General features: G+C 41.4%; 1 protein-coding gene across 5 annotated transcripts in view; it reads right to left on the reverse strand.

Annotated features, from left to right (window-relative positions):
* The window catches only part of auts2a (activator of transcription and developmental regulator AUTS2 a), a 217449-nt gene that overhangs the window by 164603 nt on the left and 37332 nt on the right, over window positions 1-15514 (reverse strand). The gene's annotated exons all lie outside the window — the stretch shown is intronic.

Below are 15514 nucleotides of genomic sequence, written 5' to 3' on the forward strand. Positions count from 1 at the left end.
ACTTATTTAGTTTTCTATTTTTCATCTGAAGCAGAAGGATTTCTGTTTTTTACCTTTATTTAACATCTAAAAGATCAATGATGCGGGCACCGTTTTTTCAAATAATTTCATTCATGCTTTTAAAAACAGACGATTTGGAAAATAGCAAAATCGTAAATCAGAGTTTCCCATTTTTCTCCGGTCTGCTCCTGTGCCTTTCTCTCACTCTGCTCTGAGCGGACCATTTAACTCCCTTTCCCTTGAGTCTCCATGGAGACGGTTGTCAATCACAGCAGAGGCATGAAGACGATAAAACTAAAACACTTTTGAAAACTCCATGGCTTATATTATTAAGAGGTTTTACTTTTGAGAGCAGACGAGGAATATCTAAAACAGAAATAACCATTTTTAAATAAAGGGTTATGTTTTCTTAATGGGCCTAATTGTAGCTGCATTATGAAATATTAATGAGCAGAACTCTGAGCAGTTTTCTTCATATGAAAGATCAGTAGACGTTTTAAAGTCCAAACTGAGTAAAAAAAATCGAGATTGTATTTTTTGGCCATATCACCCAGTTCAAGATGCCACTATCTACTAGCCTGGCAAAAGCCAGACTGACTTTATTTATGTGTTTCTAAATACATATAAAGACGCAATTTCCAAATCGAACTGGAGGCGGGGCTAGCGATCGCGGTTTGAAAGAGAGCGAACCAATCAAACACAAAGCGACTTACGCTTTGCGTTCACGTCCTCCGCCATGATTGTTTGTAGTCCACACGTGCAGTCGAGTAAATGCTCCGGTGAAAGCCCACAGAGCAGCTTCTTTCTGTGGCTTTAATGACAAGTCCAGCTCATTTAAAACAGAAGAAAGGGCACTGGTAAAAGATCGCTGTGTCACGGCCGCCACCATCTTCACTGTTTTGGTTGCGGGAGGAGCGCAGGTGTTCATGGGAAATCCTGGCGCTGAAGATGACGCACTGTTAACTCCCGCCTTCCGCGCTATGATTGGCTCTGCCTGGTTTTGCCGGAGTCAGCGAGATTCAAATCACACAATTCCAGACTGTATCCCCATGTATCTCTTAACATGCAGTATCAGTCTGGCTCATGCCAGGCTAAGTATCAATAGTATCAAAACTACAACTAATACCGCTGGCACTACTTCATTACTGAGTATATAAGTTATAATTCCTTCAACCATTAAATGACTATAAACTCCTTTGCCACATAAACATTATAGTTTACTCAGAGGACATGGATTTGTATTATTATTATACATTTTTACTTTTTTATTATTTTATTATTAGTTCATGTCATGTCATGTCATGAACAAAAAGGAACAGAGGGAAGATTAATCTGTTCCTACTAACAACTTTATCACAAATCAAATCAATTAGATTCCCCGTCATTCCACCCCAACTCCTCACCAGGTCACAAAACATAACAAAAAACAGCATAATTTGTCTTACAGTTCTGCAGTTACATTCAGGTGTTTCCTTTGTGTTATAACTACTTCAATCATTTACTTCAAGAGTGAAATGAGTATCTGCTATGTTACGTTTCTGCATATTGTTGAAATAGAAGCAAATTCATCTGTGCCTTTGGAAGCTGTGACCACACTGTTCTAACATACAGAAGCAGACAGCACATCCTCACATGAGTCAGAAAGTGACAGATCGAACGTCCGTATTTGACCAGAGCTCTGCCTTCACACTCCCGAGAAAAGAACATGCAAGGGCCCTGTTATACTTCACAACAGTATATGGAATTTGACTTTAATATTCTAATAAAACTGCTATATCCGTCTGGGTCAACACACCTGCAGAGGCCCATGGTTTCAGAAGGGGACAGAGTCTAGTGAGATAATGAAGTAGTCCGTCAAAGTGAAGCACTAATAAGGCTTGTGACTGAGCCGGGCCCAGGCCACCCAGACTATGTTTACACACTGCCAGTCCCTCAGCCGCAGGAGCAGCCGCATACACACTGTACTGTGTATAATTATTTCACTCCTGACAGGTCCCAAAAGATCTCGCGGGGCAGCTCCCAAAGTAAACCGCGGTGGTTCTTCCATTACAGGAGCGGATGGTATCAAGATGTTTTAAAATGACAGATTATGATGTTGTTTTTAAATTGGAAAAATAGCTTTTCTCGGTATTTGGAGATTTCTTGGAGATGATCTCAATCTGTCGCTTACATTTTCTGTTGGAAAATGAAAATAATACTGTATTGATTTTGGACTTTCAGCAACCACCTGTTTACAAATTAAATTAGAGATTGAACACGCCTTCACACTATTTCAAGTTGGTTGAGTCTCATCTAACGGCTGCTCTTTGCTCTTCAATCAAGAGCACAAGTGGGAAAAAATGAATTTAAAAAATGGATGGAGCTGAAAAAAAGCCAAGTTATGAGCATAAAGGCATTAGTGACCAAAATATCCTAATTGGACAAATGAGTATTTGTATTACATGGTCTGCTGACAGCTGGATGTGTCAGCCCGCCCTGCTGCTACATGCTGCTGCGAACTCGCGCCAATTGTTCCGTAGTTTGGTGGTTTTCCAGATTACCTACTGCACGCACTATTAATTTGTTGTGCTCAATTGCTGAATATGGGCTGAACCAAAAATTACTGAAATGAAGTCCCAGCACACCATCGCCCCCCTCTCTCTCGCTCTCTAAGATCAGATAAGACAAGAAAGAAGCCAGGGCTCATCTCAATTTCCTGGACCTTGACTTGACGTGGCCTCGCTGCAGGCTACATACGAATAATGTTGTGAATTAATAAGCAGAGTTAAACATCCACCGAATCCATACAAAGCAGTTGAGAGTTTCACAGTGACAGCCGACATTTCTTTACTTCCTTCCCCTCACCATCCTTGCTCTCTTGTCAGCAGAACAGTCTGTATCCCTGTAATGCTAAGTGACAGGCTGTCTATCTGTCCACTTCCCACTCACAAGCCTACGCACAGCCATGCCCCCTATAGTCACGGCTGTGCCCAAACAACAGAGCTGCGAACGCCCGGAGTTGCACATATCCAAACAACTCGCGGAGCATGGCCTGGTTTGTAATAGGCAGCAGCAGGAGCCTGAAACGCGGTGCTGTGCCGCGGTGATAATGTGGTAATGACTGTAATGCACTAGCCCCAGGGTTACAAGGTTATTCTGAGATACTTTGAATCTCCATTTACGCAATTAAACACGGCATACAATGAGATTATATCAGAGGCACTCACATCACGGCCAGTCGAGTGGAAAGGTGTGAGGGTAAAGCGCATTGTTTCCGCTTGACTTTATCAGCGTGCTCGGGCAAAGAGGGAGACGCGGCCTTATGTGCTTTGTTTTAGAGCTATTACCTCATTCTGCCTCCCCACGGCGCTAAGTGTTTGATGGTATGTTTTCTTTAGATGCCTTGCTCAGTGGCTGCTTCCTCAGGGGCCGGGTGAAAAGTGTGAATGTGGGCCCTTGAGCAGTGTGTCTCCACAGACGCTTCCCGCTGAAGGCGCTGCTTCTCCTGAGGCTATAGTCCATGTACTAAGTCTGCATGGGCCCGAGAGACTTGTTCTCATTGTACAAGCTACAATGGTCTTCACAAATCCCCAGTGGCATAATTCACTACAAGTGTTTTGGACAAGTAAACTACTGCTATGCACTGGTGTAATGCTCGGACATGACGCACCAAGTAGGGAATAAACAAACCCAGTCTAGTTAGCGATCAAAGAACTCTTATCTACGCAGCTATTTTCGCCTCCACTATTCAGATTAGATGCAAGTAATGATAAAGAAATTCATTAAAATATGTTTTCTATTGACACCTTGTGCTACATAGTATTAACCTGCAACATTATTGAATTAGTTATGTTTTATGTATGTATTTATGTATTTGCATTTCATGAATCACATTTGTTCAGAGGCCAAGGATACAATACCATAGAATTCAACAAACAGACTATATAAAACGAGTTGGATATAATTCAATGAAAAACAAATGTTTTCTTCCATCACCACTCAATGGGCTTTTCTAAAAAATACTTTAATATCCATCAATACAACTTTTCATTTCTTAAAAGCAACCAACCATCAATCTCTTTCCGATGTCAGACCCCTTTTCACAACCCATTTTGTCCTTCGTACAATGAAATAAAAAGCCTTTTAAATGCAGAGAACGGAAATGGCTGAGACAGAAAAACTACTCACAAAATGACAAGATAACCACTTAAACTCCCTACGGCCTGAACTGCAGCGGGATTACAAGCCTTTAGTGGCCAGTGAAGAAGGAGTTATTGCCCATAAACTGATTATGCGTTGGTCCTTTTTCTTCTTTTTTTGCTGCTGTAACAATGGCCACAAGGACAACAGAGTAGATGCTTCCTGGCTATAGGCTCAATTGGCCACAGCACAAAGGTCTTTTCCGGCTCCGTGCTGCAGACATTCAGGTTGAAGCTGAGTGCCTCTGATGGCCAGATAGAACAAGGCTCGGTCAGATCTATCTAGGCCACAACCAGGAAATCGCGTTAGCCTTATAGTCTTGCTATTGCTGCTCTGGCACAGGAAAGTCTGAGGGCTGCTCCATCCTTTGTTTTAGGATTCATTACCTGTACTGGGATTGGGGGACTGGCTTTGTTGCTCTTAAAACAAAATAATGAATATAATATAAGGCACATTGCAAACAGTCCAGTAATGGGACAAGAAAAAAAAATCTTTCATTTCAACCAGTAGACAGAAAATAAAACAGCACGTAAGAGTGATGTGCTGAATAGATTACATTTTGCCACTTAGATTTTGACAGATAAAAAGATGCAGTTAAATAGGGGTGAAACGGTTCAGCTATCTCACGGTTCGGTTCGGTTCACAGTGCAGGACCCACGGTTTGGTGCATCACGGTGCAAGTATATCACAAGGACACACCGATTTCATGTATTTTTGGAGGCTGTAGATGTACAAGGTTAGATTGTCTACAGCCTTCAGTTTAGCAGTAAGTGATGATGACACACATGCGCCCTGTTTGGCACGAGCCTTAGAGCCTAAGTATTAAGAAATATAGGCTAAAACTTGCACCGTCACTTTGGTACGGTCCATATCGTCACAGTGCATTGTTACACCCCTACAGTTCAATATGAAGGTGGTGAAGAGGAGTATGAGAAGCTGCAGCTGGAGGCAAAGCCTATAGAATGTTGATGCCAGTCATGTCATTATCATCCCCTACCACTAAAACATCTATAATAGGGTGCATGTGTGTATGTGAGAGGGAGTGGATGGTGGTGGTCGGATTGTCAGCCTCGCTTCCATCAGTCAACCCTAGAGCAGTTGTGTCTACAAAGGTAGCTTACCACCACCAAGTATGGAGTGCGCTATACAAAGTCCTTTCCTTTCCATATGATGATCTTAAGTCCTGTACATCCTTCCCTTGCCGTCCCCCTTGATCAGGAAGTTAGGGTTAGCAGCGGCAAATGTGATGGAAGTTGTGCTTCACTCACACAGATCTTACACATATTTTTGCTACTTTGCTACTAAACTAGAAGGTCTTGGCTTTTAAATGAGGAATCAAACTGGCATATAGGCTGTAAGCTCTCAAGGCAATACGCTTTGGGATTTGGCTATGGAGAAAATAACCCTAACCTTATGATAGCAGATAACAGGTTAAATCGTGTACTCTTATTTAGCTGAGAAATGTGCCTTTGCCTTTTTGGTCTGAATGATGAAAAGTGTTATTTCATTATATTGACCAAAGTAACTTAAGGAAACTAAACAGCGCAGTGGAAGAAGGGATCTCTTGACAAACACAAGTGCAGCTGGGAGACTGCAGAGGAGGGCAGTGCTGCAGGGAGAAACAGGCCAGAGAAAAGGAGGGGAAATAACCCGACGTTGTAATGGTTTTCAGATGCTCCGACCAGTGCCAGCCCTATGATGTTTCACTTCATCTCCTCTCCGACTGAACGCTTTGCACGCACACAGGCCGCAGCAGCACACGGGCGTCCTCTGCACTGTGGAAGTGGCCCACAGAACCAGCTGTCCCAGGCCAGGGCAGCAGACTGAGCTGATGAAGCCCGGAAACACTGATAAACACAGAGTAATTGTTCACAGGCCGGACAGATGTAGGAAAAGATGCAATAAAGAGGAACAGCTATGAGGTCTGAGCTTTTGACTTGGGGGATACAACGTGTTATTTCTAACTTTGTCGTCATCATTTCAAGCCTTTTTGTCCAGAACTATTTACATTTACACAAAGAGCTTTTGCGGTCAAAGGTCAATTACTGTTATGGGCTAAAACTGGGTAATAAATGACTATTAACAACACTACGGCACAAAAGCACTCTCTCAGTTTGTATAGTAATTGAAAGTTCTAGTGCAAAAATTATATGTTTTGGAGCCAGGCAGTAATATTGTTGGAATTAGGCACAAGCTGTTAAACAAATTTATTAGAGAAAAAAAACAGATAATAAGAACGCAGTATCATAATTAGAAGCTCGAGTGGGTGGAAAAGTAATGAACTGCACAAACCAAGAGAGAATTTTATTTATATTTCGCGTAGGCTTTAACACAATAAATGGCAATGTGATCTTGACTTCTATGTAGATGTTTACCTGCAAAAAGTTCTGTTTATACTTATGAAATACTTGCAATTTCTTTGACAATTCTGACACTGTCCAATTAAGATAAATTATTAACTGCGCAGCTTGATTTGTATGTATCATAAAGTATAGTAAGTACAGTAATTCATTTGTAAATGCAACAAGCAAAGCCAAACTTTGAATATGGAGATGCTTTTCTACAGTGCGTGGTGGCAGAGTGGTTAGCTCTGAAGGGGATCACCATGATCGAAGATGTGATTGATTTGGTTAAATGGTCGGTTGAAGTTGCCTCTGTGGATGTCATTGCTATTCAAAATAATATAGTTCTAAGTTGTTGTCTTTCGTCATTTTTAACTGTTATGGCCAAGGTCCTCATATTTTGTAACTTTTTAGTGCTGAATACTTCAAGTGGTGTACTGCAATTACAGTGGAACGAAAAAGTAAGTACGCCGTTTGGAATTTCTCACATTTCTGCCTAAATTGATCACTAAATGTGGTCTGATCTTCATCAAAATCAGAGGAATGATTCAACAGTGTCTGCTTAAAGTAGTACCAAGTAACTCTTGCCCCTAGAGGCCATAAGCGCAACTACAGGCGTCTTAGCAAGTTGCAATTTTTTAACTTATTAATTGTCCGTGAGAGTAAATACTACGCTGACAGAAAAGGCGAAGGGACAGAGGGATATCGGACATCCAATCAAACGATAGAAATAATCTTTTTCACTCAAACTTGGCTGTAAATACTGTTTAAAGTTGCAATTGTGGTTTTCTGGCCAGAGACACCAGGGGGAGATGAAAGACCCTCCAATCATTTATTAAAGAGGGGGTATTATGTTTTTTTCAATCACATAGCACCAGTCTATATCACACTACAATGATGACGAAACCTTCTGTTGGTCTGTAAATGCAGTAAATTAGAATAACTGCCTTTTATAAAATTTCTCTCTCAAAATGGCTGTAGCAAATGTCTTGAAATAGGCCTCTGTCTCTTTGAGAACCTCTGACCCTTTCCGACCCACCCCCTCCACACGCTGTCTGTGGCATCAGTGGGGAGGGGGTTCTGCTGAGGAGCAGTGGTTGGTTACTCGGCTGGTGACGAAAGCTCGGAGGCGTCTCCAGGAGGTGGAGGCGTTCCTAGGAGGAATCAGGCAAACTTATCCCTAAAATGGCTGCCATCAGAGTTTTTACAGATTACTCAAAAATACGTGGATGTGCCAAGGCAACACTTCAGGCATGTTTTTAATGAGGGAATGACATAATAACATGATGTAAAGCTTGAAAAAGTCAATTTTGCATAATACCCCCTTTAAGGTAAACAAGTTACTTAGTATTGCTTTAAACTAAGAGCACCCAAACATTTACATTTTATCACATTTTTATTGGCCATAACATGAAAACATTCACAGGAGAGCGTGGAATAAGTAAGTGAGTGGCATTAGTTAAAGCAGACACTGTTTAATCATTCCTGTGATTTTGATGAATATCAGACCACATTTTATGACCAATTTAGGCAGAAATGTGAGAAACTTACTTTTTCTTGTAAGTGACTAATGTTATATAGCAGTGGTTTTCAAGTGGCATGGTTGACAAGCCGCGACCCAAATACGACTTAGACTTTTAAAATAAAATGCAAAAATTTCCTGAAAAATGTATAACCCCCAAAAAGCTGAAATTATGATTAAAACAACTCATGATTAAAATGCTACTTGAGCATTTTAACATACTCAAGTAGGGATTCTATACTTTTTCTGTACATAAATATGAAAAGCAATGTACCTCATGATGTACCTCAATATTTGACCTTCCAAGTACCAGCGGGTAAAGATCCAGATCAAACTACTGGTACTAATCCAGGTCTTAAAAGAGTCTAGAATAGACTAAATAATATCTCACATGGGTGTAAAACATTTCTAAACCAGAAAAAACACCTTACGCAAATGTATTACTAAAGAATAAATTAAACCATTTTGAAATTAAAATGAATCGACTTGTGCCAGCTTTGTTCCCCCCAGCAGAGTCGTTTTGATTAAAGGGAAGAAGTCAGTATGGGCCCATCGCATAATGACCTCTGTGCCCCAACACTCGGATTTCAAAATGCTCATTCAAATGGTCATTACCACAATCCACGCTGGGGCTCTTCTGTGGGAGCAGCCCCATTAAAACTATGAAAAATGTCTGGAAAACACCCTGCATTACCCACGCTCCTCCTCGGCAGCGGCTTCGACAGCGGTGGAGGATGGGCCGCGCCGCTTCTTCTCGGAGCAGGGCTGCAAAGTACACAATATTGATCGCAACCTGTGAACTACATGTGCTGCATTGACAGGGGAGCGCTTGATCGGGGCGGGGGCTGGGGGGGTTGTACACGGCAGCCCGAGAAATGTGTTGTGCACGGCCCCCGACTCCGCCCGCCTCAATGTTCTCACATCACTCACTTCCAGCGCAGCACGAAAAAAAACAAGAAAACATCTCGCCAAAAGAGCACACCGCCAGGCTGCGCTCCCTCCTGACAAGGCGCTGTTTAGCTGTAGGCGAGTCTAGCAGAACAGGCAACATAAACCCATCAAAGCAGCCATCTCAACCCCGCCTCTTAGCGGGTCAACGTCGAGAGATAGGAGGCGCTTGAATCAAGGTTAACAGTGGCTCAGGGGGAGGAGGGCTATCAAAGTGATGTAGAGTGGTGCTAAAACACAAGCCGGCCGGGGCAATTTACAAGCCGGGCGCGCAAAGGTGCGTTTGTATTTCAAAGATAATGATGTTTCTCCATAACCCTTCATGCGAGCGGATGTGAAGGATTTAAGTAATGTCTCGTGGATGTGAGAGAGCAGGGGCTGTTTGATTGCAAAGACTTAGCAGTTAATGATAATGATTGCGTAATATTTCATAATTTATAAGAGGCAACGATATCTTCAAGATAAATTAATAGGCCTACTTGACATTCTGTTTCTTTATATCAAAAGCGATTGATATTTTTGATCACTGGCCACTCGCTAGTCCTTTTCAAATGTTACTAGCCCATTTCACACAATTGTCAGAATGTACATGTGCTTTTTAAATGTGGTGAATCTTTAAATGTGTTCGTCTTTCCCTTTTTGCCACTGATTTGAAAGAAATAACCACAAAATAGTCCAACTTTGGAAGAATAGAACCTCAGTTAAGTGTAGGGGTGGGAACCTCTGGGTACCTCAAGATTCGATATGATACGCAACACATGGCTCACGATAACCATGATCTCACGATACGCCGATACTACGATAATCGATATATTGCACAAAAATCCCGATTTGTTGAAGATTTGAAACTTTTTTTTTTACATACTGCTTGTCCGTTGCTGGGTCGTGGGTGCAGCTGTTTGGAGCTGCCCAAGTCACATTGCACCAGCCCCCTATGGCTCCTCCTGCAGGGGTTGGGTCCACGGAAGGACGGCCTCACGATTCTAACCGAGCCTGTTGGTCTCTCATAAGGGGCTTCTGAACCGCTCTTTGTCTGACCCGTCACCTAGAACCTGTTTGCCCTGGGAGACCCTACCAGGGGCACGAAGCCCCCGACAACAGAGCTCCCAGGATCATTCGGGTGCTCGAAACCCTCCACCACATTAAGGTGGCGGTTCCAGGAGGGGAGGAATAAATCTACTTATTTAAAATGATAAAAAAATATGATTAAAAGTAATATATTTATCGACTGTTCTGACTAAATTCTTGCTGATTATTGGCCTCTATTGCCTGAAAACTGTAGAGCACTGCTACCTCATTCATATGTATGATGCTAGTAATTAATATGCATGACATCAAAAGTATTGATATCAAGATAAAAAGGATTGTATTGTCCCGCAAAATATTGTGATGTATCGCAAAATCAATGAATTATCACACCCCTAGTTAATTGTTTATAATTTTGTGTAGAATGCATAAAATCAAATGGCCAAAGTGACTAATGGGCTCTCGCCTCTCAGGGAGAATGTCCTTTGCTTCAGTTTGCATGTTCTCCCTGTGTCTGTGTAGGTTCCAAACAGGTGGTGCTGGTCCTGGCACATTGTACACTTGTATGGCAATAAAAGCCTTATCTATAAGTGGCTAATGTTGATATCAAGCCTTGATTTTAAAGTCATTAAAATGATTCCCCTTCATTTCATAATTAGGTTCATCAAGTTGAAGTCAAGCAACACCATCAAGGCTTTTGTTTTGTTGTTTTTAGCTCCAGTTGACAAAGTGAAATCATAGCTGTAGTTGAAATGCACGACACCAGAAACATGATTTGACAAAACATCACTGAGAGGTTTCGGAAGCGTGTGGGGGCGAGTGGTGGCGGCAAATTGCTCCAATATTTTTTAGAAAAGACAGAATTTCTGTTGTTGAGACATGAAGAAAAAAAAAAAAAGTCAGTGGCAAAGAGTTGGAAGGAGCGACACACAACAGTGGAATAAAAACATACCTCGAACACAAAGTCTATACTGTGTAACATTTTCACAGACAACGAAAAGAAGTTTTTTTTTGTGGCTTTGCGGGATTCTTGCTCATTAGAAGCAGTTATCTCTGAAGTGTGACATCTAGACACATGAGGCGCGTGCTATACACAGAAGAGACATCCCCACAGCAGCGGCGCTTCAGCCTGCTCCGCTAACAAGCCTGTGTCCCCGCCAGTCGACTCCTGCAGAGTGGCACATTTTAGCTCGGGAAATGACTGCGGTGAGCCTGGCAGCGGCAGGCCTCTCTGCATATAGCTGTATAATAAGATCGACTTATTTTAGCTTCATTATCGCCCGACCAGTGGAGCCGCGTCACTGAACATCACAGCAAATTGGCCCAGAGGTAGACAGTAATAGGCGGGTGAGTGTCTGTCCGTCCGTCGGAGAAAGTGAGAAATCCTACGAGGAGATAGAAAATAACCCCAGTGGGACGTGAGGTCAACCGCTGCATTAAGTAAGGTATACATTATCACCCTTGCAGAGAAATCTGTCCACTGCAGTTGACCCATCTCTCTATGCTGTGGGGCCAACCTGTAGTATCGAGCTGCACGATTTTTCTTTTGCCTCTCAATGTTGTCTGAGTCAGTTCTGTAGACAGTTCAACAGATAAATCAATTTTGAAACACAAACAAAGCTTTCCGTGCGCCACATGCTTCGGAAATTGAAGGTACTAAGTAAAAAATAGACCAGATTGCACGTAACAATGCCTTCGGGTGAAAATGGAAAAACACAGCATAGGAGCCTGGCAGCAAAAGAAGCTGCACTCACTTGGAGAGAGAGAAACTGAAGGCGTTCTCCTCCGCGGGCAGCAGAGGGTGCCAGCACACCACAGAATACAGGGGAAGCCTCACACAGCAGAGACAAAACATGAATGCCAAGACAATAACTACATTTGTGCAAAGTCATGACCTGATTTTAACCACTCGTTTCATTTGAGATCACAGCTTCATCAGTCTGCAGCCCTGAGCCTCTTGGTTCCAGTCAAACACTCAAAGGAGAGGTATTTGGTGTCTCCTGTTCTGAGTGAACCACAGGTGGACATTTAGGCGGACAGTGCTGTGGGCAAGGAGGAGGATATAGGTCTGTCACCTCCTCGGCCTCAGGTAGAATAGAGCCTGCGCTGTCAAAGGGCCAGATGGAAGATATCACACACTGTGTCCTTCCCTGTGGGCGCATTATGCCATTTTCTATGGAAAACTAAATACATTTGTTATATATTGTGTATTATCTCATTTGAAAAGAGGTGGTGATGAATGCATATCTTATTATATTCCATCCACCAGCTTTAATGGAACCTTCAAGGAACAAATAAACACAATTCCTAATGTTTGTATTGAATGATGCCTTCCCGTGCAAAAAAAAGACAATAAATGGAAGAAAATGTTATTTGGAAGATCAATTTACAGGACAACCATTACTTTGGTGCCACTATCTTCATCTAAAACTATCTAAAAATTATTTACAAAACATATGATGCAAATATGAATCAATTCTGGGAATAAGAATGCACAGATGTGAAAACTTGTATAAAAATCATGTCAACGCCTTTCAAATTGCCCTGTGAGAGCATGCCCTGACCCCCCTGTTCAGTCAATACATTGAACAAACACTACCTTTTCTACAAAGAAATGCTTCAGTTTGGGCCATCATGCGGAGACTCTGACCCCTCAGCCCGTGTTAAGCAAACACGCCTGTTATAGAAGAGCTTTATTTATTACGGGCTAAAATTACCTGTATAATTACTACATCAGAAAAACTGGTATTAAAGAGTGTCACTGTATCATTGGCAGGTCTCTTTAGTCGCTGGGAAATCCTCCTCAGTGCTGCACAGGGACATGATTTGTTGTCAGATGAAAGTAACAAAGGGTGGAATTATGGGCAATTAGAGAAGACACATTGTAATTACACAATATTTACCAGAGTGTTTGTGTCAGAAACGCACACACAGCTCTGAGTGCTCGAGCTGCACTGCAGACGTAAGGCCAGCACTGTCACTTTTCGAAGAATTCTGTAAGTGAAAACATATGATTCGTGCTGTAGTACAACTATGTATTTAAAACAGATGTAGATTTGAGAAAAGCACAAAAGCTGTAATAATAATCCCATTTGCCGCATCAAAGCAAAGTGATGCGATAAATCTGTCAGACATTATTGAACAAAGATGACAGGAATCTCGGACCAGAGCCAAACGTTCTACTCTTCCTTTACCGACACGTTCTCATTATGATTTCGAAAGCCTTTTAAATGTTTTGGATCCACGAAGAGCTCAGATTCCCACAAATGTTTTCAGCAAACAGGCCAAACTTTCTCATTCGTACATCGTTTGGTTCGCTTGCATGCAAACTAGCAATCAATTCAGTTTAAGGCGAGACACTGCATGTGCATAGGGAACATTTTCAAATTTAGAGATATCATTTTGAAACTTTTGCTGCAAATTACTGACATGAATATGAGAAAACAATGTACTGCTTGTTTTTTGTCATTTATGTTTTCATATAAAAAGAAGCCATTTTAAAATGTCCAAAATTCCCCATATTTTCAGCAAAAATCTGAATCGTGGATTGAGCCAGTGTTAAAGGGACTAGATGCAAGTTGGTCATTTTTATACTCACTACTGCCACCTCAGGTCTAATGCATAACTGCAGGTTCTATATTAAGCTCCTGCATGACGGCACTTCAGACCTGAATTAACAACGTTTTGAGTGACAATGCAGGCCCAGTTGTGGTGAACAGGTCTGGGCTCATTCTACAGATTAGGACATAGCTCGAGCATGTAGGGGGAGGAAAATGCTTTATTTTAACATTTCTAAACTCTGTATAGTCCCTTTAAATGTATGGTTTTATTTTGTTGACATATTTGTTACAAAGACTTTTTCAGAGGGGATTTTGGATGGATCGTGTATAGTTTTAAAAGCAGGCTTGGAATTAGACATTAAAAAATCCGTCTGAAAACCTTAAAATATTGTTCAGTCCAAGGCTGGAAAGTTTGGAGACTGGAGCTATTGACGTGAGGATATTGTCGCACCAAAATAACCCTTGAAGTGACAATTTCCCATAAAGTCAGTGCAATAATTAAACATGTTATTGTAAAAATAAGATGTTTTGCTTCCAGGTGAAAGTTTATCTGTTAAGAGACAAAACAGCCCAAATTCTGAAAAGTGGAAAAATGTACTTCTATCTTCCATCGCTCAATAAAAATCTGTGAAGACAATGCAACAAGGTCTGTTTGTTGCTGTGTTTATAACATACTGTGGTGGTAAAAACACATTTACTTTACCTGACAAACTTTTTGTCAAGTACCCCTGCTTTAATACAAGTGGGGGGATTCAATCTCGCCAAAAGCGAGTCAAAAATAACCATATGTGTAGCAATGCAGCATAAACTTAGCCTTTTTTTTCCCCCAAACCAATTGATATGCATGAACCTTTCTCTGTGCCCAGTCAGAGCTCACTCATGCGAACAGCAGAAAGCAGAAAGTGGCAAGACCCAATAAAACCCATTTCTTACAACAATTTCATGCTCTTGGGCGTATTTTAGTCCTTGACCCTCATGTAGTCCTATAAATAATGCACTTTGAGAACAGCACCTGTATCCTGACCTCTTTTCCCCTACAGCAGACATGTTTGTTTATAGCCCTGTTCTGGTGGCACATGCTTCTGCCTACAATAACTCACACTATACAGAGCAATTACTACGGGCCACTTTACATCTGACAGGAACCTAATGAATATTTACAAAGTGTTTGCCTCGGTGGCACACATCAAAGAGCAGCAGGAGACACAGGTCTGGCCAATTACACACCTTATTTAGTACTATTATAGTGTAGTGAGCTGCGGCATATGGGCAAATGGAACAGCACGTTTATTATGAGGTCTCCAACTAATCCATATTCTAAAACATTTAAAATCATTATTACTATTTTATCTTCATATTTCTATCACATTTATTTGCACACGGTACTCACTCCAGAACAGCCAACACCACTGGGTACTAATGTGATTATAGGACAATAATCAAGGAGTAAACGGTAAATTCACAATGTCCCCACATCTTTGCTGTTTAAAGTGATGTCTGCAAGACTGCAAAGTGAGGAGAGAGTGAGAGTGAAATGTGAAAGTAAACAAAGGAGCGTCCCTTCCACTCCATCCTGATTGAACAAAGCAGTTCACAGGAACGCTCGTCTCATTGGTCAAAGTGACAGCCCGGGGATTTTGATTAGTTGCTAAAATCAGGAAGGACTTTGGAAAAATATGTATATAATTTACTATTTTAAAGGTGCACTATACAACTTTTTATGTTAAAAAGTTGATATTTGGGCGTATTTCACTTTTCAATGACTAAGCACCTTTACTTTCAGGATTTTTAGGATTTCTGGTAGGTTTTCAGAATGAAATGTATGCGTCTATTAAACTTGTAAAATATTTAAGATTACAGATTATCACTTTAAGTATCTGTTGTTGTTTTAGGACAATGCGACATGAAAGGGAGTGAAGAGCAAGGGGAAAAAACCT

This window comes from Gobius niger (assembly GCF_951799975.1).
Source record: "Gobius niger genome assembly, chromosome: 11".
In the NCBI taxonomy this organism is placed as follows: domain Eukaryota; kingdom Metazoa; phylum Chordata; class Actinopteri; order Gobiiformes; family Gobiidae; genus Gobius; species Gobius niger.